General features: G+C 33.5%; 1 protein-coding gene and 1 non-coding gene across 5 annotated transcripts in view; one reads left to right on the top strand and one right to left on the bottom strand.

Annotated features, from left to right (window-relative positions):
- The window catches only part of fuss (SKI family transcriptional corepressor fussel), a 337,279-nt gene that overhangs the window by 143,570 nt on the left and 167,424 nt on the right, over positions 1-26,285 (top strand). The gene's annotated exons all lie outside the window — the stretch shown is intronic.
- On the bottom strand, positions 21,867-21,940 carry TRNAA-GGC (transfer RNA alanine (anticodon GGC)). Its single transcript has one exon. It is a non-coding gene; the product is annotated as a tRNA-Ala (tRNA).

Here is a 26,285-nt window from a genome sequence, read left to right as displayed (position 1 = left end):
TTGTTTTGTGCCACTTTTATTTTACTTAACGCATTTTGAATGACCAGTCTTGCTCATTTTTTGTTATGCCAACTGTATTGCAGCATGCGAAGTCCGTCGGTCGTGCTGCCACAATTCAATAAATAATATCTAAAACTGTACAGATTATTTAATATTAAAACTTTCAGACATGATTTTTATATTTCAGAAAACAAAATTAAACAATATGAATGACTGTATTTATTATCCTATGAAAATAAAGAATTTCTTAGTATGATGGCACCAAACGTCGAACGTCTGACTGCTAAATATATTCTCTGTGTACTTTTAGAAATCCACTGCGTATATAATGACGTTTCATAATATCATGCGTCGACACAGATAAGCATTTCTCAACAAATCTTATGAAGGCCTGTAAGCCTATGTTAGCTCCCCAACCATGTAACTTTCTTGCTGTGCTTGCCGTGTTTATCTTTCTCTTCATCCCCCTGACTCTCCTTATCTTTCTCCGTTCCCAATATATATTAGAACATTTTGTTAGTTTCTTGGGACAGTATAAAGTAAATCCGAGATGTTTTAACACTAAGAGATATTTGTTGATGATGTATTTTAAAGCCAAGAGATGTTTGTTCATAATGTGTTCTAAAACCAAGATATGTTCGTTAATGATGTATTTTAAAACCAAGATATGTGTTTTAATGCTACAATATTTAATACATTTAAAATCTGTACGCGTCTGTCTGATTATTTTTTTTGTTGGCAACATCATCTCCTCCAGAATGGCGGGAATTGAGTTTCGAGAGAAGTACTTTCAGATTCCAAAAATATTTGTAAAAAGCTATTTCGACCATTCTTATCTCCGTGCGACATTAAACAACTGAGATGTTAATTAAAAACTCTGTAATTTTCTCACCCGCAAGTTTCCGTTTTCGCTGAATTTCATTGGAGTTCGGTGTTCTGCGTCGTAGCGCATACGAGGTGGAATTTTAAAATTGGCATTCGTTGTTTCTAAACAGAGAAAGAGTAAACTATTTTATGGAATACAACATATAACTTTTTTTGCTTTGGCTGCAACCCGCTAATCTTGCAGGCTTCCTCAATGGTATACTTCAAAACAGGATCTGTTTTAAAACCAAGTGATATCCTTAAAGCCATGAAAATGCATTCTAAAACCGAATGTGTTGTAAAAGCAAGAGATGCGTTTTTTAAAACCAGAAGAATGTTCGTCTCTTAACTCACCATCAAAGAACATAATCTTGGACCACAGTTTACACCAACAGCGACGTAAAATAATGTTCTTTGCATCATCCCAGGCAAGAACTAAAGCAAATTTGACATCTTTCAAAGTGAAATGTTTCTGAACATCACAGGCACTACTTTCAAATTGGACACATCGAAACAGGTTCGGTTTTCAAACTTCGTATTATGGATTATTCAATGGCTGAATAAGGCTTTTTGCGACATGGCTATAACACACTCACCCACCCACACACACATACACACACACACACACCAAAAAAAAAAAAAAAACCCATCTGAAAGGTTTCAGATAAAAAACTACGTTCAAAGGGGGCTTTTTAAAACATTTTGTGTGTTATCTTTCTTTATTAAATATCATGTTCATCGCATTTAAAATTCAGTTAAAGAGCAATATCGCAAAATAATTTTAAAATCAGCATATCTTTAGAATTTCCTATAAAAAGTTTCGCGCGCTGAACATAAAACATTTTTTTGCGTATAGTGTTGCCATGGCTCGCTTTGAAATCTTCGAGTTTGTTAATAAAACATTCGTTGAAGTGTTACAAAATATGAAATCGATAACAAAACAAATTTCAAATTCAAATTAAGTCCTCCGCATTCTCATATTCTATGGAAGATTACGTTATTCAAATCTTGATGGCTCTAGAGTTTTATCACAATACGAGAAACATACATACATTCATGCAGATTCTTCATTATTTAATTTGTTTAAATATAAGACAATGCGATAATATTAGGTGGCAACAATTTGTAAAATGAAACAAAGCTTATCGTAAATCGAGACAAAATGCCAAAACGAAATTAATAGTTCTTCTGTGCTAATTGCTCTTTGCACTAAATAGTCTGAACGCTTTCAGATTTTACATTATGCACAAAGGGGCGTTTTTTACGTTTTGTGTGTTACCTTTATTTATTAAATATCATGTTCCTCGCACTTAAAGTATAAAATTCAGTTCAAGAGCAATATCGCAAAATAATTTTAAAATGAGCATATCTTTACAATTTCCGATACACAGTCTAACGCACCGGAAATAATTTTTTTTTTCGTACAGTGTTGCCATTACTCGCTTTGAAATCGTCGAGTTTGTTATTCAAAAATTCGTTAAAGTTTTACAAAATGGGAAATAGATAATAAAACAAATTCCGTATCCAAATTTGGGCTTCCGGATGCATATATTCAGGGAGGAAACATAATGTTATTCAAATTTGGATGTCTCTCGGTATCGTTGTTTTATTACAATACGAGAAACATACTTACATTTATGTAAATTCTTCATTATTTAATTTCTTTAAATATAATACAGCGCTCTAATATTTGGTGGCAACAATTTGAAAAATGATTTGCCGTTTATTGTGAATCCAGGTAAAATGCCAAAACGAAATTAAACGGCCTTTTGGGCAAATTGTCTCTTTGGGCTAAATAAACCTGAGAAGATACTGATGAATATGACGATGAATAATATGATGAAGGACAATGAACCAAAATTTCTAGTGCTAATTGGAATTTAAAATATTAGGTAGTATTTAAAATATTAGGTAATATTAGGTTTAAAATATTAGGAATTTAAAATATTAGGTAGCAGTCGTTTTTTAGATTTATCTTAAATTACTTTTTGAACTATTATTCTTAATTATGTAAGCCTAAACCAGCTTCTAGAAACAAAATTCTAGATTCTAATGTCACAAAAGTTCAATTTTAATGAATTTAATGATGTTTTTATATTTAGCATAAAATTGCTTCATTTAATTTTTAAATCACTACGTTCAAAAATATTTAATCTGCTTCCTGTTTTTCATCCTGCGTTTTTCGAATTTTTTTTGTTATTTTTCTTCCTTGTATTCTAGTACTTTACTTTCTTGTTGGATAAAAAATTACATATTTTAAAAAATAATATTGGTTTTTAAAATATATTAAATAATTATTAATGTATTTACCCTTTGATATTATTTCTTCCATTATGATACCCTGCACCTTTATATCAATTAACAATTAACTAAAAAATTATTAATAATCTTTTTTTTTAATTTTTAATGGGATCTTTATGATGCCGATCAGTTCCCGATATATATCGACCTATGCCAACTAAATCCAGGCTTCGTACCGATTTTCAGTCCCCTCTTTGATTATCATTGGCCCTCTTTGAAATTTCATCGATCCCCAGGGGTTTATGACCAACCCCGTTGAGAATCCCTGCATTAAAAATTTTCTCATACAAAAATTGCAAACTGCTATTTTTAAGTAATATTCTCATTCACGTACATTTCTTCAGAAATTTAAGGAATCTCTACAGTCTAAAGAGCTTCCAAAGTTGACTCTAGAATTAAAAATTTTTTAAGACAAGAAAAACGAGAAATTTAATTAAAATACAACTGTTAGATTTTGAGATATTATGTACCTGGTCGTTGTTGTAACTTATCTCAGCTGTCTGGAGTAGCATTAGAAAAAGCTCACGAAATCCATCGTGGCGAGGAGTACAAGATTATGCTTGTCGTTGTCAAAAGCCTTGACCACCACATAGGTGACAGTATGACTTTGCTCCCTTCAGCGCCCAGTTTTGATCCAGAGCACACAGGGAAGTCGGGTTGGAGATCCTCCTACGCCCTCTTTCCCTACCACCAACCTCTAGGATGGACTTCCTACTCGTCGCATATTTAGAGTGCCTCCATGCCGCACAGACATTATTCATTTACAAACATATAGTATACCTTCTCTGAGATTCAAACCCTTGTCCTTCGGTACCGCAGTTGCCTTCCATAGCCACTATAACGTCTGCATGCACCTAGCTAACATACGAATAAAAGAAAATGTTAAGAGTGAGTTTGAAACATTACTATACTATAAAAAAGAACAGAATTTATGGAATTTATAAGTCTCAAGTATAAAATAGCCAGTTTGAGGACTTGTTAGTCGAACGAGGCAAATTTGCCCTAAAGGACCATTAGTTTCGTTTTGGCATTTTGCGTTGGTTCACTATAAATGTCAGTTCACTTTTCAGATTGTTGCCACCGAATATTATCTCCTTGTGTTATATTTAAAGAAATTGAATAATGAAGAATCTGCATGAATGTATGTATATTTCTCGCACTGTGATAAAACTACGGTGACTAGATCCATCCAATTTTGAATAACGTAATCTTCCATAGACTGTGGTCATGTGGAAGCTCTAATTTGAACTTGAAAATTGTTTTATTATCGATTTCTTCTTATTTTGTAACAATTTAACGAATTTTTGTTTAGCAAACTCAACGATTTCAAAGAGAGCAATGGCAACACTGTACGAAAAAATTCAGCGAGAGAGACTGTTCATCGTAAATTCTAAAGCTTTGCTCATTTTAAAATTATTTTGCGATATTGTTGTTGAATTGAATTTTTTGTTTACGTGGGAACATGATACTAATAAATAAAGGTAACACACAAAACGTTAGAGAAACGCCTCTTTGGGCGTAATGTAAAATCTGATATTTTAAAAATGGCTAATGGAACATACTTGAAATTTGATGGAATTCTTTATATGAGCCCTATTTTTTAACTGAACCAAAAATCTGATGAATATTTTAATATTAAAAAATTTTATGGACGAAAATATTACAGATTTTTTTAATAAAATAAATTTTATAAACTCGACCCCAAATAAAATAAAAATTTAACATGAAATTCTTAGAATTTTTGGTTCACAGTAGTTTCTAAATGTTATAAAAGCTATATATTAAGTATGGAAGTAAATTATGCAACAGAATGTTTTAATGTTTTAAACTGTGCGCGCAAGGTGGAAACACGACGAAAAATTTTGTCACAAAGCGGATTAAATTATAAAAACATTTGTGGCAACACAAACTTTCTGATCACTATTTCAGAAAGCAGCTATACTATGTAGTCAGCTGTGAAAAGTTGGAAGTAATTGCTTTTAAAATAAATAAGTTATTCCAATTCTTGCAACAGTCACATATTCGAAGATCTTATGGGTTTTAAGGTGTACGAGTCCCCTTAAGTAATTTACATACTTCTGTAGCTAAGACTTTTTTGCCTTTGTTCATAAATAAAGCAATATGTTGGATTATATAATTCCCGTAGGGGAAAAATATAGATTCAAAGCATTTGATTGTTACTAGAATTATGATTTATATGTTTCTTTTTACGCCACCATATTTCAAATTAAAAATACTTATTGATTCTTTTTACCAATCACATATTTGAATAATAGAAAATCTCTGAACGTAGGATTGCGGCTAGAGCCGCATTTCTAGCACGACGGCTCCAAAGGCTCTGCGCGTGCAGGCACTCCTCGACCGCTCCAAGAAAATAAGAATTTGAGTGAAAAAAGAACGAAATTAAGGAATAAGAAACAAAACAATATAAGTTATTTTCTCCCCCTCCTCTTTCGGCGTGCCTTCGAGGTGTAACGGTGGCGCGTATTCGAGAGGTCCAGGTTCGGGTCCCGGGGAGGACATTGCTCATTTATCAAGTCTCCTGTATGAAAATTACCTAATTACGCTACAGTGGCGCTGAATTAAAAGATTGTGGATGACGATTCTCCACCACCAGGACTTGGCGATTGAGTCCCCTAATCCCCAGTCGCCATTTAAAAGGGGGAGTATATCAGGTATTTTCTCTCTCCTTCCAGCATGCCTTCGTGGTATAACATTTAGCACATTCGACGCGTATTCGAGAGTTCCAGGTTCGAGTCCCGGCGAGAGCCCTGCTCATTTTTCACGTCTCCGGCATCAAAGTAACCTAATGTCACTACAAAGTGTAATAAGAAACAGAAATTTAGATGCTATATTTTGAAGACAGAAATTAGTAAAATTTCGTGTCTCGTTTCGTTCGAACTTGGCAGTTTCTTTCTTACTTGGAACTGCCGATTCGTGAAGCTTCTACCTCATTCTGGATCCTTCAGGGATTCTTGGAATCCTATCGAGGCTGGGAACATATAAATATAGGTGGCTTTTCGATTTTGGCTGCGAACGTTCATAGCGATAATGTAGTAATTTTTTAGCGATTCTTCCAAGAAATTTCTGTACATTTGATTTCTTTGTGAGTTCACTTGTGTTACTAAGTAGTGTTCATCAATAAATGTGATAGAAAAAATAATCAACTGCATAAAATCTCAACATTTTGAAAGCGGATTTTTTATACTAATGAGTCAAGAGTATGGGAAATCATCATGAGTCCTTTCCACACTGAATGGGAAATCATCATGAGTCCTTTCCACACTGAATGGGAAATCATCATGAGTCCTTTCCACACTGAATGGGAAATCATCATGAGTCCTTTCCACACTGAAGTAAGATGGTTGGCTTAGAATCATTGACTCGCACGAAAAAGGAATGTCTGGTGTGTTATTAAATGTTTTGCGTTTTTTCAGTGTCTTAATTTAAGCCTTTAGCCACTATAATTGATAGTAGTAAAATTAAATTGCTATTGTTTTTCTTAAAGAATAATAAATATTTCAAATAAAACGTAAGGAGCGATTGTGTTTTTGAATTGAACTAGGAGTAATGGTTTTAAAGTCGTTAAGTTATTTTGATGCTTGGAACGTGAAAAACGTGCAGTGTCCTCACCGGGACTCAAACCTAGGCCTCTCGAATACGCGCCGAGTAAGCTACCGTTACACCCCGAAGGCATGTAGAAAGGAAGGAAAAGATACCTTAATGTAATTAATTAAAAATTAATTTGCAGAACGTCTCTTGCAATTATTATGTTTGCAGAAAATATCTTGAAATGAGTTTAATGATGCTCTCAGGTATAGTGCGAAATGTCTGTTGTAACAATTGATTTTCTATATTGAACTTTCTATATTGTTGTAACAATTGATTTTCTATATTGAACTTTCTATATTGTTGTAACAATTGATTTTCTATATTGGGAGAATCTTTATGTATGGATAGCTTTTGACAATACGAATCAACTGAGATATTACGTAAAACTAAAAATTTTAAAACGTGATTTCATTTCATGGACACTGTATAACTGTTCATATATTCCCGTTACTATCTATAAATGTTTTATACTTTTTAATATTATTCTTAAACAGCAAACTTACTAGACATAGGATAGACCTAAGACCCTCCGTCAGAGGAGTTCACTTTACAAATAGCTTCGGGAATGAAAGTGTTTGGAAGTCTCTGGTCTGAAGGATTTAAATTAGACCTATTGCCGAAAATTGTTATAAAGTTTTATTAATTGGCGGTAACTAAAGTCTTTATTTATTTCAAGTACGAAACAGCATATGTGCATAAAAATTCCAAATTTAAATTTTAATAGTATCTTGCCCCTCCATTTTAATTTGGTTAAATCTATTTTTCATTCTATTTTCGTATTAAAAGATTTCGTACCAAACTTATAGTCAAACAGGCGATGGAAATCGATGGAAGAACGGAATCCGAAATTTCAATTTTTCAAAACAAGAAGGTTGTGAAAAAGATGATCAGTAGTACATGTGAAGGAAATGTGACGTAATTTCGCTAGCGTTTAGTAACTGATAACACATGAGTGTCCGAAAATAAATGTGAGCCACCTCACAAATATGTTTTTCAGGGTAGTGGAACCATTTTCAGCGAAATATATTTCTTCTCCGAATGAAAACCAAACCATCCAGCTGATGTTTTCTCATATATAAGAGGAAGTTCATGTTTTTTTCTCTTAAGATTTAAGTCTCAAAGCTATGGTATAAAATTGGTGCGATATTCTTGTTCCTTTTTTACTTTATATATTTAAAGAATATATTATTTAAACATATCGTTATATATTTAAAGAATATATAACGCTTCTAACTACTTCCAACTATGCTGAACGTACAGGAACTGTTTGAGGTTTATCTATTTTCTTTAATCAATAGTTGATTTTAAGTTGAAAAGACTTTCCTGTTACCCTCTTTTCGCATGCGCTTTTGGTGCCAGAATGTAAATGAGTTAGTGAGTGTTTATTCAGATTAAAGTAGAAAGAAGTGCTGTTTAAGCTAGAGTTTCGGAAGTTAGTTTTAGAGCGTGTCTGCCTATTCCAGGCCACATTGTGCTGTGATTATCAGCAACTTGCGTTAGAGTGTTTTGCCCTTTAGGCTTGTCTCGCCGATTACTACAGACCAGAGCTCTTCCTACGGTTAAAGTATTATGTGAGCCGTTAGGCTAACCTACCACCCCTTGAAATTATTATTTGTTACGTATTTCTGTTAAGCCAGAAGTATTGGCCTCCTGCAACCCAAAATGGATCATTTGTTAATTTTATGCTCGAATAAAAGGGTCTTATACACCCTTCTTCTGATTTCTGTTTAGTTTCACAAAGGCCAGAAGATAATTCTTCAAGAGTCCTTTTAAAAGTTTATGTTCCCAAAAGGTCACAGACTTATAACTGGACTTATCGCTGAGTTCAAGTAGGTAACGACGAAGTCCAAAGAAGGGTTAAAATATCCTTTATTGAATCAAAGAAATATTTACAGACGGCCCTTTCTCGGGCGTATAGGGAAGCCTCCACTTGGGCTTCTAATCAAAAAAAAAAGAATAAGAAGAAACTAATATAATACTAAACTAAACTGACTTAGACGACCGAATACGTAACATAGTTGGCCTTTCGTTTAATCTAGCCGGCGATTATCAACAGGCACACACAATACGGCCGAGCGTAGTAGATTTTACAACGAAGTAGCCTGACGATAATCACGCGCCACTAAGGAATTCTAAGCTCTATTGAAATAAGCTAAACCTTCCTTAAATACTTCCTCTAACTCATTTGCAGAAAAGGCATTCCTAAAGACTCATTCGGCCAAGGAATAGAAGAACAGTAAAGCATGGTTAAAATTAAAATAACTGTTGGAGACTTTAAGTAATCTCTACAAATACAATAAAACTGTATTCTTATTAAAATATCAATAATCTCGTCAAATTTTATCTTTTCCCCTCTGTACTTGAATTATATTTCTTATTTATATACGGGAAAGCTGCAACTGATCGAAGAAATCCATAATGATAATTAGAAATCTACGAATTCCAAAGAACTAAATTTTACGTTTTACACTTCAGATTTTAAACATTCCAGTATCATAACTATACGTATTAGCTTTCTGTTGTACGAACTTTATGATATATATGTAGGTTAAAGATAATATTGAAACGAATTAAAAATAAGAAATCTGTTTGTAAATACTATTAAGATGGTTGATATTAAAAAGTTCAGGATTTTAATGGAAGCTTCTTAATTTTAAATGTTTACTTCTTGCGCCCATAAATATTCATATTTTCGTAAACTCATCTGGAGATATGAATATTCATAATTTGGATATTTGCCCAGCGACATTTAAAGAGCAATTGAGGAAACGCGAAACCGTTTAACGTTTTCTTCTTTGGGTTTTCGCGAATAATAATGAACGTTTAATTTCAAATACTTCATAAATTTACTTACTTATCTTTTATCTTTACTGATGGCATTTTCGATGGAGTTGCTTATCTGAACTAAAGAGTACATTGTTAAAAGTTAATTTATTAAGTTTAAAAGACTCTTGCTGCTATTATTAAATAATGAAGTATATATATATGTGTATGCATGTGTATGTATTTATACATGTATGTATATACGTGTGTAGGTATGTACGAATGTATATACATATTTATACATGTATGTATATATGTGTGTAGGTATGTACGAATGTATGTACATATTTATACATGTATGTATGTATTTATACATGTATGTGTGTAGGTAGATATGTATGTCTGCATGTATGTATTTGTGCATGTCTGTATGTATTTATACATGTGTGTGTATGTCTGTCTGTCTGTATGTATTTATACATGTGTGTGTGTATGTCTGTCTGTCTGTCTGTATTTATACATGTAAGTGTGTGTATGTATTTGTATGTATTTATACATGTAAGTGTGTGTATGTATTTGTATGTACGTACATATGTATGTGTGTATATATTTTCCTGGCATTGTGGGGAAAACGACGACATCTAGAGACCCCCGAATTTTTAATACACGAAGTCCTCCACTCCAATGTGGATACCTCAAAGCTCGAATTTGTTTTTTATTTGTTTCATATTTTGTACAAATTTAACGAATTTTGATTTAACAGGGTCGTCGATATGAAAGCGAGAAGTGGCAATAGTGTTCGAAATAAAACTCTTTTATTTCCAGCGACGCAGACTGTTGCCATTCTGCAAAGTGTGATTGAAAAGCAATGAACGCAGTTTTTATTTTTTCTAGTTTTTAATCTGATTGATTTAAATAAACGTGTATTAAAATCACGAGATATCTAATTAGAAATATTCAATATTTTTATGAAATGACATTAATTGGACTCATTAAAAAAGTTTTTATGATAAAAATTTTAGTCTAGTTTTGAAAGAAATAATATAGCGAACATAAAATAGTGTATGACAACCCGTAACACTCTACAGGAAATTCTAAAGACATTTTAAAATATTTTTTGGGTTTGCTCTTGAACTATGTGGAGTTAGCGATGCTTAATAATAAAGGTAAAAACACAAAAAATTTTTGTTAGAGTGAGTCCAAGAGCAGATGGTTAACTTGCGATGCTCCGTGTTAGCATAAAACCTTAGCAAATACTCTGGTGCGGTGTTAAAATCTGAATCTTTTCAAATTTTATTTATGTATTTATTTATTTAAATATATATTTCTTATTTTGTGCGAATTTAATTAATTAAATTACTATTCAAAATAACAAATGAAAAGTAATAAACTTATTTAATTTACTTTTTGATTTACAAACTGGTTAACTGATTTATTTTACGAATGCTAGTTCCTGTATTTGTGTATCTGGCTTTAATTGTAGAGTCATTAGCTTAAATTTTGGAATCAGCAAAGACGAAAAACAGCAACCGCCTTCGCCGGGAATCGAACCACGGACCTCTGGAATACCGGCCCAGCGTGCTACCGTTACACCACGAAGGCACGCTAGGGAAGTGGGAGAAATACCTTATATGCTCCCCTTTTTTAAAGGGCGACTAGGGTTTTAGGGGACCTAGTCGCCAAATCCTGGGTTCGGAGAATCATCATCCACAACCCTTTTAGTTCGGGCGCCACCTGTGGAGTCATTAGGTTAATTGGAAACAGAAAAGATGAAAAATATGCAACCGCGTTCGCCGGGAATCGAACCACGGACCTCTGGAATACCGGCCCAGCGTGCTACCGTTACACCACGAAGGCACGCTAGGGAAGTGGGAGAAACACCTTATACAATATTTATTATGAAAGCTATTTCTCACATTTATTAACCCAGTTACTGAATGCTGACAAGTTACGAACACAGTCGCAGTTTGTTTGCTAATTTTTCTTAACAATTTTAGTAAACCAGCTCCTTCATTTACAACAGTGCTGAATTTAAGAATGCCGCTACAATTTCCATTCGAGCTCCTTATATTTATGAACTCTTCTATATACATTTAAGAACCTTAATTCGATAGGAATTAAGGTTCTTAAATTATATAATTTGCTTTGTAATATATGGTAAATATAAGATTATCATTACAAATGATTTTATAATGATAATTTTATATTTACCAATGCTGTATCTCATATGGGCAGTGTTTCTTATGAACACTTCTCATTCTAGTAGAAATTTCACTTTGTTCTCTTCAGTTGTTATTATCACTACTTCTCATGCCGATGATCCTCACTTTAGTTGTAAGCTATTTTTACACTCTGCGTTAGTTTAATACCAACACACTTTGTGCTTGAATATTCAATTTTATATTTAATTCTATTTCATACTCTCTTATTATTTGAAAAAGAAACCGCTATTATTTGAAAAGTACCGTTATATTATAATGCTCTGCGATATTCATGCTGATTGGGAAATATCTGGCAAAACCCAAAAGCAGGTAGAGGGGACAAAACAATCAGATTGTGTACCAGAAAATGTGTGTTGTGAAACTGTTTAAAGCTGATGAATGCTGGTAGTTCAACGTGGGTTAGGAACCAAGCGAACGAGTTGGTTTCATGTTTTGTTTTCGTATTTTTTCTCATGCAGTTCGATATGGGTTTGAAACCGGATGAACGAGCTGACTGTATGGTTAATTTTCATGGTTTTCTTCTCGTGCAAAGTGAATACAAAGTACGAAGAATACAAAGTAGTTTCCCTTAAAAACATCCTCCACGAAGGTATTCTCTTAAGCAGGTAACCTTCGTGTGCTTTGCCTTATTCGAATAACCTGATATACAGTATGCGGAAATACCTATTGAGGTTAGTCTGCGACTCAGCTGAGAGGTATTTCGTTTTGTTCGTTTAAAGCGTTATTCCCTTTCCCAGTAATGATTTCGAGAGGCATGCATTTCTATATGAATACAAAGATCGTCCAAATGCATTTTATGTATGAGGCTGCGAAAAAAAGTGAAGCAGCTGCTCAGAGATGTCTAATCGTTCTAAATGTCCAATTTGAGTAGCTGATCCGTTTTAACCGTCGTCCCACAGATAAAATACACCTCGAAGAGCTTTGCATTTATGTAGCAATATATGTCTCACAGGGAATAGCGATTTCCGACAGCAGAACGATTTTACCTACCGTACAACAACGCCTTGTATAGTCTCAACGGACCATTTCTGCACACACATAGTCCATTACACATAGTCCAACCTGCTTATTTCGGTTAGAAGTGTTTTTGAATCACGCTGCTTAATTTGTGCTTAATCTGCGTAAAGCTTTAAAATAAAATTAATAGTCCAAAGGGGCAATTTATCCAGAAGAACTATTAATTTCATTTTGGCATTTTGCATTGAAATATCGTTTCACTTTTCAAATCGCTGCCACCCAATATTATAGCCCTGTATTATATTTAAAGAAATTAAACAATGTAGAATCTCCATGAATCTATGTATCTTTCTCGCACTGTGAAAGACGGTACCTAGAGCCATTAAAATTTGAAACGAAACAAAACAAAAAACAAAAAAATCTGAAAGGTTTCAGATTTTAAATTACTTCCAAAGAGGCTTTTTTTTAACGTCTTGTGTGTTACCTTTATTTATTAAATATCATGTTCTTTGCGCCCTCGAGAAAAAAACGTTTTTTTTTCGTTCCCCGTAGAGTGTTGCCATTGCCCATTGCTTGCTTTTAAATCGTTGAGTTTGTTAATCAAAAATTCGCTAAAGTTTTACAAAATATGAAATCGATAATAAAACAAATTCCATAAATTTGGGCTTTCAGATGCCCATATTCGCAGTAAGATGACATCATTCAAAATTGGATGACTCTAGGTACCGTTGTTTTAATCACAATGCGAGAAACATGCATACATTTATGCAGATTCTCCATTATTTAATTTCTTTAGATATAGTGCAGGGCGATAGTATTTGTTAGCAACGATTTAAAAAGTGATACTCCGTTTATAGGTTTCCGACGGAAAATCGCAAAACGTAAATAGTCCTTCAGGGACAAAAGCCCCTTTGGACTAAAAAAAAAATGTTTTTTTATCTCCAGCCCGCGAGATTATGTATCGGAAATTCTAAAGATATGTTCATTTAAAATTATTTTTTTACTTCTACGCAATAACTGAGGGCATAAAGTTTGGTTTGGTTTATTTGGATTGGTTTATTTTGCAATATTGCCGTTGGATTGAATTTTATGGTTGCGATTTATGCTTATGCGATTAAATTATGGGCATAAAATTGGTGAACTAAAACTACTCAATATCCAAAAGGAAGTAATTAATTTTATTCATTTCTTTATACAAAGTTATCAGACTTTTCTTTCCATCTGAAACCTGTTTCACTTGTTTTAAAATAAAGTAAATATGGACTTGAGGTTTCTGGAAAATCTAGTTGCTGCTCTCGAACTTTCCTGTGTTCTAACGCCACATGCCGTTGTTATATGAAGTTTGCACACTTCTGTTAAACACGAAGTTTTTCATTATATAAATTCACTGTAATATTCTTTATAAATAAATACTCAGTATTTTACTTGCAGGACAGAAACCCTCTAAAGTGAAACATAGAATTAGTAAAGCAACAACCTTGGGTTTGGCGTAGATTTAGTCAAGAACTCAATCGATTTCGAGGGCGAACAGGTACAGATCCCTCTTCATCAAGAGCAAAGAAAATATGCAGGATTAGGATTTTTAATTTTCAGTACAGGACTTCGTACTTTAAGTGGAAAGAGTACACATCTTTTCAGGCGTATTAGACAAAATATAAAACACAGCTCTATAGACAAAAGTATACAGTTTCTCTGTAGACATAATTTTTTACCCCAGAAAGCTGATAAAAAGTAACTGACTACAGTTATGCATGCTGTAAAATAAAAATTTCTTACTCTAAGACCGAAGTGACCTAATCTCATTTTATTAGCCACGCTTGGAAACCTCTTTTTAAACAAAAAGTTTTTTTTTCTACTAAGCAATAACTGAGGACATAAATAAAGTTTTATTTGGTTTGGTTTATTATAGCAAAGCACAGAGGGCTATCTTCCTGAGTTAAGGGATGTCTTCGTGGAGCCCTTTGTAAGGGAAATGGACTCGCATATACATTACACGTGGAAAAATCCATGAAAATGCTAATGCTGTCATCCTATTTGAGTAAAATCGAACCCAGGTCGGAACTACCAGTGTTCAACGATTTTATCCCCCTGTCTCTGGTCGGACGGCATAAATAAAGAACACAGGATTAATACAATACGTAATTATTTTTTCACAATTACGTATTTGATAAAAATTATAAGCCGATCTTGGCGATGTGCCCATTTACCTAAATAAATTTAATACATCCTCAGGAAATGTGCAAAGTAATAGTGTAAAGAATTTAAGTATTCTTGTCAGTCGAAAATCCCACCAGCAGCCGAGCGAATGAATCCACTGACCACTGGTAATTCGACTCAGGTTCATACCCGAGGAAACGGTATAGCCGCATGATTTTTCATAGCTTTGGCGTCGTTCCATCCATGTGTATAACGCAATACGAGCTAACACTCCTTAGAAAGCCCTCGGCAAAGGCGTACCTTCCCTCACGTAGGTAGCCCTAAAGATGCTTTATCATAATTTAATAATCCTAATAGTCTCGCAGGTGCGTCTTTGTAATGTGGTGGTTAGCACGCTCAGTTAACAGGTCGAACTGATTCGATTCTCAGCGAAGCCAGTGTAGATGTTTCACGTTTCCTACTGTAGGAAACGTACCGGTCCTCTGCAGCGGCATAAAATATGGTTGAGAAACTTTGCAACAACCTCGATTTGGTCAAATGTATCTCATTCGTTTTTTCCCAATCGTACTTTAAAAGAGGGAACTGTTTGAAGAATTATGCCTTTCTCGCCTGAATGGAACTTCTATGGCATGCTTCCGCATTCCAACGGTTAGCACATCTGGTTATCAAGTGAATCGAAGACGACCTATAATTTCATTGTTATCTCCCGTGGAGGTGATCGTTTTAGAGAAAGAATTTTTTATGTCAATGTTTGTAACTTCAGAAATGCTGGTCACTTTCAGAAGTGGGTACTTAAAGAGGGACTTGCCAGGAGAGGTTTAATCGTTTTAATTTGACTAGCTGGCTTAATTAGAATTGGCCTGTCCAAGACACAGCGAATGCTCATGAATCCAAGAAGATACGAATACTCTCACTTAGTCATCCTCAACGGAAAATACATCAAAATTGTGAGACACCTGAAATATTTGGGAGTAATTATTAATGATCGGGCAAACTAGAACTCTCTTATTTTACTTATCAAACAACGTCAGATAAAACTCTTGAAATTTATGAAAAGAATTTGGGCTTTGTTTTAGCCCAATATTAATATTCGTTTGGGCATTTTACGTTGGTTAACTATAAAAATATAAATCCCCTTTTCAAGTTGTTGCCACCAAACATTAGAGCCCTGAATTATGTTCACAGACATTAAATTATGAAGAATCTGCATGAATGTGTGTATGTTTCTCGCATTGTGAAAACAAAAACGGTACCTAGAGACGTCCAATTCTGAATAACTTAGTCCTTCACTCGAATACAGGCATCTGGAATCCCAAAGTTAGAATTTGTTTTATTATCTATTTCTTATTTTGTAAAACCTTAACGTATTTCTGAATAACAAAACGATTTCAAAGCGAGCAACGGCAGCACTGTACGCGGAAAAAAATATCTCCAGCCCAAGAAACTGTGTATCCGAAATTCTAAATATATGCTCATTTTAAAATTATTTTGCGATATTGCCGTTGAACTGAATTTTATGGTTTAAGTGCGAAAAACATGATATTTAATAAATAAAGGTGACACACAGAAGGTCAAGGAAACGCCCTTGCGGAGCATAATATAAAATCGGAAAGCTTTCAGATTTTTTTAAGTTAGCTATGTGCTTTTATTACTTGCTTCTTTATGATGCTTCTGTAAAATTCATTTTGTATATATTCTTGCTAAAGGAACCGATTGCTTAGTTCAAACAGCCGAACCTAATAATATCATCTGTGAAATAAAATTTCGTACATCGCCAAAGGCTTGTGTGGAAGCCGCTTTAAAAAAAGTGCCATTTATTTTTAGTCAGCGCAAACATTCAAATGGTATAATATTACATTAGAGTTTTATCTGCAAACTAAACTTTAATTAGCTAACTTGCAATGTAAAAATTTCAAATTCGCCAAATGCTTATGTGACAGCCATTTGAGAAAAAAATCTATGTGGACACCATATGATTGGCCCACCAGTGCCCGAGCGGTAAAGTCCCTAAACACTGGTAATTCGGTCCGAGTTTCGATTCCCGCAAACGGGGCTGGCTGCATAGACGTTTTCCTGGTTTTCCCCATGTGCAACATGTATACGAGGCAGTTTTCCGTAGAAAGTCCTCCACGAAGGCACCCTGTCCTTCCGTGTAGTACCTTAGGGCGGAGCACCTAAATAATAATAATAATGGCACCACATGACTTATCTAGTATGCTTATTAAATTATCCGCATTTTTTTCTGAACTTCATTTAAACTTATTTCCTAGACTCTTTCTATTTAATTAACCGATTCCTCTAGGCTAGTTGAAAATGTCATCAAAAAATGCAAATTTTGAAGTAAAATATCCCGATGGATTTTTGTCTTACGGGAGTCATTTTTGAATTATGTGAAATATATATGTACCTACAGACATCACGAAAAAATTCCGTTTTGAATCCATTTTGAAATAAAGAGACCTTTTATTTGTGTCTATATACAGGCGTCACGCAAAAAACTAGTCAAATTGGATTCTGGTACGGTCAAAATAGATTTGCGTAGATGGAATTCTGTGACTTAAAAGTTTCATGGAACATTTATTCTCACTTAACACGTAACTCATTTTCAACAAAGCGATAAAAATATTATTAAGTGATATTTAGTCTCCGGCGTCGCTTTTTATAGGTAATTCTAACTTAACGTCTTGCTTCTGTACCTGTATGTGTTCGCACACACAAACATTCATCATCTTTCTTAGGAGAGTGTATCAGGACGCGCCGATCTGTCGTTCTTAAAACTGAAACCCTGCGCCTCTCTTGCGATGAATAACGAGGTTATAAATAATCCAGAGCCGGCTTCTGTACCGTCGGCGTGACGGGCAGCCATTAATCTGCTGGCGAATCACGAGAACACATCGGCAGATAACGAACACGGAACATTTCATTAAAAGACAGACCGATGGAAGTCATCAAAGATTCAGGGCGACTCGAGCGATGTTTTTCCACCCTTGTAAGCTGTTACGGATAATTACAGGTATTTATACGGCTCCGGATTAATGGACGGAAACGGAAATATGCCGGACTGTATTGTACAAAAATAAATGTCATTCGGAGGTGAAATAATGATTGCCAAAGAAAAAAGAAGGATCTCTTTAGTCTGTCATCTGAGGCGTGAACTCGGACTGTTTAGAAAGCCGATGATTTCTCCGCAGTTTCGCGTGGTCGATCCGCTTGCCCAAAATTACAGTCTTCCTCCTTTTCAAATCAAGCTAACAAACTGCCTCGTTTAATGACTCCTCCTTAAATACATACGAATGTATATTTGTACGTATATATTCACACCTACTTTTAAATGGGGTTGCATTTTATATTACTTATGCTGATGATTGTTGATCTGTTTAATAATTCTGTTCTTAATTAGTAAGGATCTTGAGTTTTACTTGTCTGGAGGTTTTGTATCCCGGAGTGCAGGAGCACCTGTAATATCTTGGAAAATAAAAGGCAAAGTTAACCCTTCCTGCTTATGTCGTCCATTACACACATATTTGAACATAGCTTGAGTAAGCTCCCTGTTCACATTCAGGACACGTCAGGTTCCCAAAGCAGATTAAGAGACATACAAGTCCTGATAAATTATCATCTACAGAGGCTTTTCGCACAACTTTTAGACGATTTTGCTTTGTTATAAAAAATTTGTCTGCTTAGAAACTATTTTTAGCTGCAACTATACTTTTAAAAGTATCAGTTTTCGTCTGCTCGTTGACAGTTTTGTCTTCCTCCAAAATGGCGCTTTTAAAGAAGCAAATGGAAGGCTGTGTTTGTACTCTTTACAAAGAAACGTATTCATGTTCAGTTATTAAAAAAATGCTGTGAATGCCGTATTGTTTCGATTCTAAAGCTATGATAGGTAATATTTTCAACAGGAAAGGCAAAAACAAGTCAAAGTTTGACTTCAAATGGAAAATATTACTCCAAATACTTCTCCAAGGAAAACGTAATGTTTCGGATGTTACAAAGTTTGAATATTTAATGTTAAAGCAAAATTCTGTCATGTCAAAGGGCAGTCGCAAGATCATTAAAATGCTCCGTTTCAACTGTACACAAAACGATTAATACTGATTTACATTTTAAAAAGGCGAAAAAACATAATGTGCGTCGTCCTTCTCCATGATGTATCTCCCAACGCAGATCGTGTTGCAGAATTCTTTATGAGAAACATTTATTCGAACAAAAATGGAAAAATATTTTCACAATAAATGAATTTAGCCTATATTTAAATTATTGCAATAAAAAGAGATCCGTTAATTATTATCAAAAAGCAGAAAAAATCTTAAAACGTGGTTGAAAGAATTGGAAGAAAGTTTTTCATAGGGATTTATGACTGTTGCTGGTTTTTCATACAACGGCAATTTAAAAATAAAGAGAGAAGATAATCATGTTAATATCAAATCCATTATATGATCAAGAACATGTTTTATATCCAGTTTTCAACCATGAAATCTCTTTAGTTTACCCACAGTGCCATACAGTAAAACAGCATCAAGGTATAGCAAGCAGACGCACTATATCTTGATGCCAGAAAATTAATAATGAGATACAAACTCAGTATTAATTTTCTGGAAGAAACGGAAAAAGAAACGTATATCCAGGCCACACCCTTCTCTCATATTCCTACTAACTCTCTCCTCTACTGTGTCATCAATGGATGTTTTCGCTTTTGGACTTTTAAAGGACGCTTTTGGACAAGCGTTGTCGATCGACGTTTAGTCTTTTAAAGCAAATTATCCAAACGTCGATCGACAATGTTCCGTGAATTGAATTGGATTATTTAATTATGGCAAAGCTCACGAGATCTATCTGCCTAAAGGGAGGGATGCCTTCGTGGAGGACTTTCATAGGGAAACTGACTCGTATACACGTTACACATGGGGAGAACCAAGAAAACGCCCACGCAGCCAGTCCGCTCTCGGGATTCGAACCTCGGACCGAACTACCAGCGTCTTTACCGCTCGGCCGCTGGTGGGTCAATGTTCCGTGGATTTTGAAAAGCTGTTTAAGAGGAATATGATAAACTATCTCTTTCGATACGACAAAAGCTTTTATCATCTTGAAAATTACGCTGCAGAAAGGTAGTAAAGAATAAGGGTTATCAAACAGAACATTTAAAATGCAAAAATGTTAGGTAAAATATTTCTGTAAATACAATGAAAATCGTTTAAGAAATGGGCGAACAACCTCTGTGTATTATCTTTCCCAAAAACCTGATAACTTGTAAGAATAAATAGTTTTAAGCAATAAGTTAAGGATTAATATACAATAACATGCCGAACAAATGTTAATTTAGAAGTCAAACAATATAAATCAGAGTTATATTTTCAAATTTTCACAGGACTCGTTTTGATGGTTTTACCGAACCATCATCCTCAGCTGCAAAAGCGGAAATGAACGAGATAAGATAATAAAGCCTCGACAGGAGACAAATGTTTTCAAAAAAAAAGAATTCAAAATATAAGGCTGATTTTTGTTGTTTGATTTCTAAATTAAGTTAAGGATGTTTAGAAAAAACGAGTACAAAATTATAATCAATTTAGCAATTTATACATATATTTATTTAAAGAAAAATAAATCATCGGCTGACGGGTAAAATCGCTGAACACTGCTAGTTCCGACCTGGGTTCGATTCCAGACGAATGGGTTTGGACAATTTTTCTGCTTTGTCACAACAGCCAATCAACACAGATCGCTTTGGGGTCAACGCAGGGGAAACTGGTTTCCCATTACAAACAAGCTGATAGCATTCGAAACTGATAGCTGATTGGTTGAAAACGAACAACCTGCAATTTTTTTGTAAAGGAAGGAAAAAGTCGCGCGTCTTTTTTTCAAAAGTAAACCAGGCAGAAAAATTGTCCTAAACAGTTGTTCGTGTGAAACAAACGCCGTGTGATATGGGCCTCGTGTATACGAGCCAGTTACTTTAAAGTCCTCCCCCCGACCCTCCCCCCCGAAGGCAATGAAAGGCGTAAACTTCCGCTCCTTGTCACGAGGAATTTCGTGGGCTTGGATTGAGCAGTAAGTCTGACAAGCGAGCATTAGCAACAACTACATGTATTTTTTTTTTCCTGTATCTGACACTGTAGTCGTTAGTAACAATATACTGTATCAGTGGAGTTTACCAATGAAACTAAAAATACGCTACTGCTTCAGAATCTATTTTGAGTTCTACATATATGTTGCTGACACTCAAGCTTGAAAAATGAATTTTAAAATTTACAATAGCAAATAAAACCAAATGTTAACTGCCGTAGGGAGACACATCGAAGAAATAAGGTTCTATATTTTTTACTTATAGGCTGTAGAATAAAAAAATAAATTAATTTTTTATTTGATAGCTGTTCGGTTATTAATTTTGTCTACTTGTGCAACTAAAGCTGCCAACATTTGACTCCTGAAGGATGAATGTTATGGCTGCATAAGGTTTCATTACATTTTCCTCGAAGAATTAAATATGAAATGCTTTCTTTTGAATATTCTCCTGATTAGGCAGAATTCCATAGTTATATCTAGCTCCAAACGTTTTGTCTTAATTAAATAATTAACTAAGCAATTTTATTAATTATATTAGAAGTATATTATTTTTTTATAATTATAATAGAATATTTATAACAATTTCATATTTGGTTTATGTTTATGCAAATTATTGAATATTTATAAATATGAGATTATACGTAGCTACATGGTCATAACAAATAAATGACGTAACCAATATAATTTGTTTCTGCATTTAAAATGGAAATAAACTTTTTACATTTTTACTGCCTTGTACGACTTAAAGGAAGTATTGCAATCTCGAAAATTTAGTGGTATCATATTTCATCGAAAATATCAATTTGACCGCTATCGAATGCAATTTAACGTTGCTTTTGCGCGATATCTGTACACAAGCACAGAATAAAGGATACTTTGTAGACATTAGGATTTTTTTGGAAGCAAGACTCATGAAAAATTAGCAACCGCCTTCGCCGGGAATCGAACCACGGACCTCTGAAATGCCGGCCCAGCGTGCAGAACCACTACACCACGAAGGCACACTAGGAAGGCTGGAAAAATACCTCCCCCAAAACGAGTTGCAAAAAGGATTTAAAATACATTAAGAAGAGATTTTTTTTCCTGACGTCTGTAACATATGTACATACATATGTATATATGTATCTCTCATAACTCAAAAACGAGTAGCCTCAGAACGTTGAAATTTTGTATATAGTACTGTTATAACGTGTAGTTGTGCACTTCCCTTTTTGGTCGAATCGTCAACAAAAAAAATAAAAAAAGAGTGGGTATATAAATACATATATATACCCTCTCTGTTACTCGGCTCCGTGAGTTCAGTTTTATTAATTCTTATATGTTGGTAAATTGTAAATTTTAAAGGTAAATTGTAAATGAAGTTAAAATTCAGAATATATTGAACACTATAGCATTAAAAAAAAGTGCGAAATTCAATTTAAAATTAAGTAATGTAACAGATAGACTGCATGTACGAGAATAATTACGTTTGGGAAATATAATATAAAAGTTAAAATTAGGGGTAAGTTAAAAATTATAAAAGATATGAAAAAAAAGTAATATGTGGAAATTAAATAAAATATTACAAATTAAAAACGTTAAGTATTAAAAATTTGAAAGTAAACAAATATGTTATTATAAATAGAAAACCTAAGAAATAAGTTTTAAATTTCAGGGAAAACTAGAAAGGATAAAAGTATCAGAACAAAATTGAGTAATAAAAATTTATCTTACACTTTCATTCTCATGACCTGATGAATTGTCATTAAGGGGAAGTCTTTTTTATATTTTTTCTCTTATATTGTTTTCAGTGTCACGCATTGAATAATTTTAACACCAGGCTTGAATATATATTTATAAAGCATTTAATTAACTTTTTCATCAACAGAGGGCAGCATCATCATATCATCAAAATTAAGATGCAGAAAATATTTCCAGTTGCCAATTTTGAAAAATTAAATTTAAATGAGAAGCAGGAGTCTTACAACTCAACCAGCAGCCTAAAACAACTAAACTCAGCTCGTGACGTCATTGGCTACGCCCTTTGGTGTGATGTCATTGATGACGTTGAACGATGCATCTGCCACTCCTCTGACCCTACAGGTGTAGAACTCTCATTCTTATACTACTGTTATTTCGTTATTATTTTGTTGTTATACTAATACTGTAGTTTAAGCACCTATCTATATTTATATTTTACTCAGGGCGTAAATGTTACTAATATTTTATTTATTATTATTTATTTAAATTTCAATAATAATAAAAATAGATCACAATTTTATTATTTCATACTAAACCTTACGCTGAATCGTGACATTGGTCAGGGACCCCCAATTCAATTATAATTTTCCATGGACCCCTCTGAATGATACTGAGCACCTCTGGGTGTCTGTGGGGACTACTTTGGGATCACTGCTCTAGAACATTATAAATAAATTTTCTACAGAAACGCTTTTTTGTTAAACACAACAGAAATTTTATAGTTTTCACAGAAAAGAATTCGATAGAAATGTATCTTAAATTAAATTGAATTAATTCCTCAATATTAATTCCGTTTAACAACTATTTAAAATGTGTTTATTTTATTAAATCGTATCTGTTCTCAAAGCTTTTTCCCCCCAATCCATTCATCACAGATAATTCAAAATTTAGATAAGGTTAAAAAGTTTTATTCAAAAACAAAATTTAACTGATCTTTTTTAACCTCAAAATAAATTTTTGAGATTTCATAATACTTTTAAATACTTGAAAGACTTTGTAGGATCTTTTCCAGAAAAACGGAAGCGCCAAAAGTCTGTCTTCTATAAACCTGGATCTGATATTTCCAGCGGAATTTTATTATCTGTTTCTATATACAATATATACGATTCGTTACGTGGATATACAGAATTTCTATACATGGTTTTTTAGCATCTCTGAGCAGATCTCCTTGGAATGCCCACACATATCCTTATAGTATATTTTGTACACATATCCTTACATATCCATATAGTTATTTTATTTACGTAATTGTATAGAAGCTTCCTCTGAAATTTTAAAGAATTCTGTAGAACAATGTCTGACCTAATGTATACAAAACTTGGCCATAATTCTAAAGAATTCTGAAGCACTTTAAAAATGCATTTTTTATAGAATTCTGCAAGACATTTTCGTAAGGGATTAATTCACATTCGTTCGTTCCCTACCAGAGATTGATTCTACAGAAGGTCTGCACCAGCATACCATGGGCGCGATGTAAGATGGGCAAAGATATGCAACCGATACCGACAAAATAATGAATTGGCCTTAGCATAATGGGCACAAAGCTTATATTTAGTAACGAAGCCCACCAGATGAAGGGGCTGCAACCAAAGGAAAATTCATGAGTTCTATGTACTTCTGAAAAGAAAATAAAACATTTCAATGCGAATGGAATCAATTCATGTTTTCCAAGCAACAATAAATTCATAAAAAAAAAAAAAAAAAAAAAAAAAAAAAAAAAAAAAAAAAAAAAAACTGAAATGTTTCAGATTTTAAATTACGTCCAAAGGGGCGTTTTTTAACATTTTGTGTGTTACCTTTCTTTATTAAATATCATGTTCCTCGCACTTAAACCATAAGATCCAGTGCAACAGCAATATCGCAAAATAGTTTTAAAACGAGCATATCTTTAGAATTTCCGATACAGAGACTCACGCGCTGGAGATAAAAATGTTTTTTCTGCACAACGTTGCAATTGCTCGCTTTGAAATCCTTGAGTTTGTTAATCAAAAATTCGTCAAAGTTTTAAAAAATAGGAAATCGATCATAAAACAAATTTCAAATTTCAAATTTGGTCTTCCACATGCTCATATTCGTTGGAGGATTACGTTATTCAAAATTCGATGACTCTATGTACCGTTGTTTTATCACAATACGAGAAATATACATACATTTATGCAGATTTTTCATTATTTAATTTCTTCAAATATAATGCAGGACTCTAACATTTTGTGGCAACAGTTTGAAAAGTGAACCGACATTTATGAGTCCGACGCAAAATGCCAAAACGAAACTAATAGTCCTTCGGAATTCAAATCCCTTTGGACTAATAATTTTTTTATTGCCAGACCAGGAAACAAAACTTTTGACAATTCAGGTTCTTATGTATGACATCATGATTTAAATTCAATGCCATATAAAAACATTTTCTCAATATCCGTAAAAGAATTAATGTGACAATAATATATCGTGTCAGTTACCCTAATCTTAAACAAAAAAGTTGAAAACAGCAGCTATTTATTTAAAATGCTGACATTAACGAAAACTTTTCGACATACATTAACGTCCCATGCCATCGCTTGCTTTCTTCAACGTCAGAATATTACCTCATATAATAACAATAAGCGATTATTCGCTTGTCATAACAATAATACATTTAATGTTTGGCAATGCTATTTTCGTTTCATATTTTGTAAAACTTATAAGTTTTTTATTAACAAATTCTACTACTTGAAAGCGACCACTGGCAAAACTTTTTGAAATAAAGAATTTTGATTTCCAACGCGTGAGACTGTTGCCACTCGGAGAAATGATTGCGAAAATTAGCATTTTCCTTGGAGGTAGGAAGTACTAAGAAGGGGCCCTAACCGGTTTTCTCCATTGCACTGCTTTGAAGCAGTGGCGATCCCTACGTGGTGACCAAAACATTCAGTAACTTACTATCAAGGGACCAATGGGTTTTGACACAATTGGATGTAAATATTTTGCAATTACGTTGTAAATACACACATAAATGTATATATTTTCTTTTTCTACAATATTTCAGAGTCCTAAGTATGCGAAAAGAATACATTTTCAAACAACATTACGTTCTGAACAGAATTAAATGCTATACTTTTCACAGAACAATTTGCTCAGAACGGTTAAATTTGAATGAAATAGTTACACAAGTTTTCTTTGATTGTATTAAAAAAATTAAGGTAACTCGATTTTATTTGATTAAGGATTACAAAAATTAAGATTAAAGTTTATTGTGTTATTAATATTAAACTTACGCATTATTTCTTTTCTAAAGCTTCTTCTTAAAATACTTTCTCAGATATGACATGATTTTTTAGCTTCTGAGGCATCTTTTAAATCGAAAAATCGAAGTTACTTTATAATTAATGCTCTATTAGGTCCATTTCAAATTAGAGCACCTTTTATTTTAATAGAGAAATGCGTTAAATATTGGTGTTTTTTCATGCACTTAACTTTCTCAGAATATTTCTGAAAGGGAATAAAAAAAGGATTTTTTAAAAAATATTATTTAAAACTTGTAACTGAGTTATTATAAAATGTAAGGGAATAATTCTTTTAATTATTCTGATTAGATTTTTTACCCTTAGTTTCAACAATATATATTCT

The sequence above is a fragment of the Stegodyphus dumicola genome, chromosome 2 (genome assembly GCF_044657685.1).
Source record: "Stegodyphus dumicola isolate Sdum_Otavi_A_Nest chromosome 2, ASM4465768v1".
NCBI classification, from domain to species: domain Eukaryota; kingdom Metazoa; phylum Arthropoda; class Arachnida; order Araneae; family Eresidae; genus Stegodyphus; species Stegodyphus dumicola.
The sequence above is the reverse complement of the archived record's forward strand: the minus strand, read 5'-3'. Positions and strand labels throughout refer to the sequence as shown.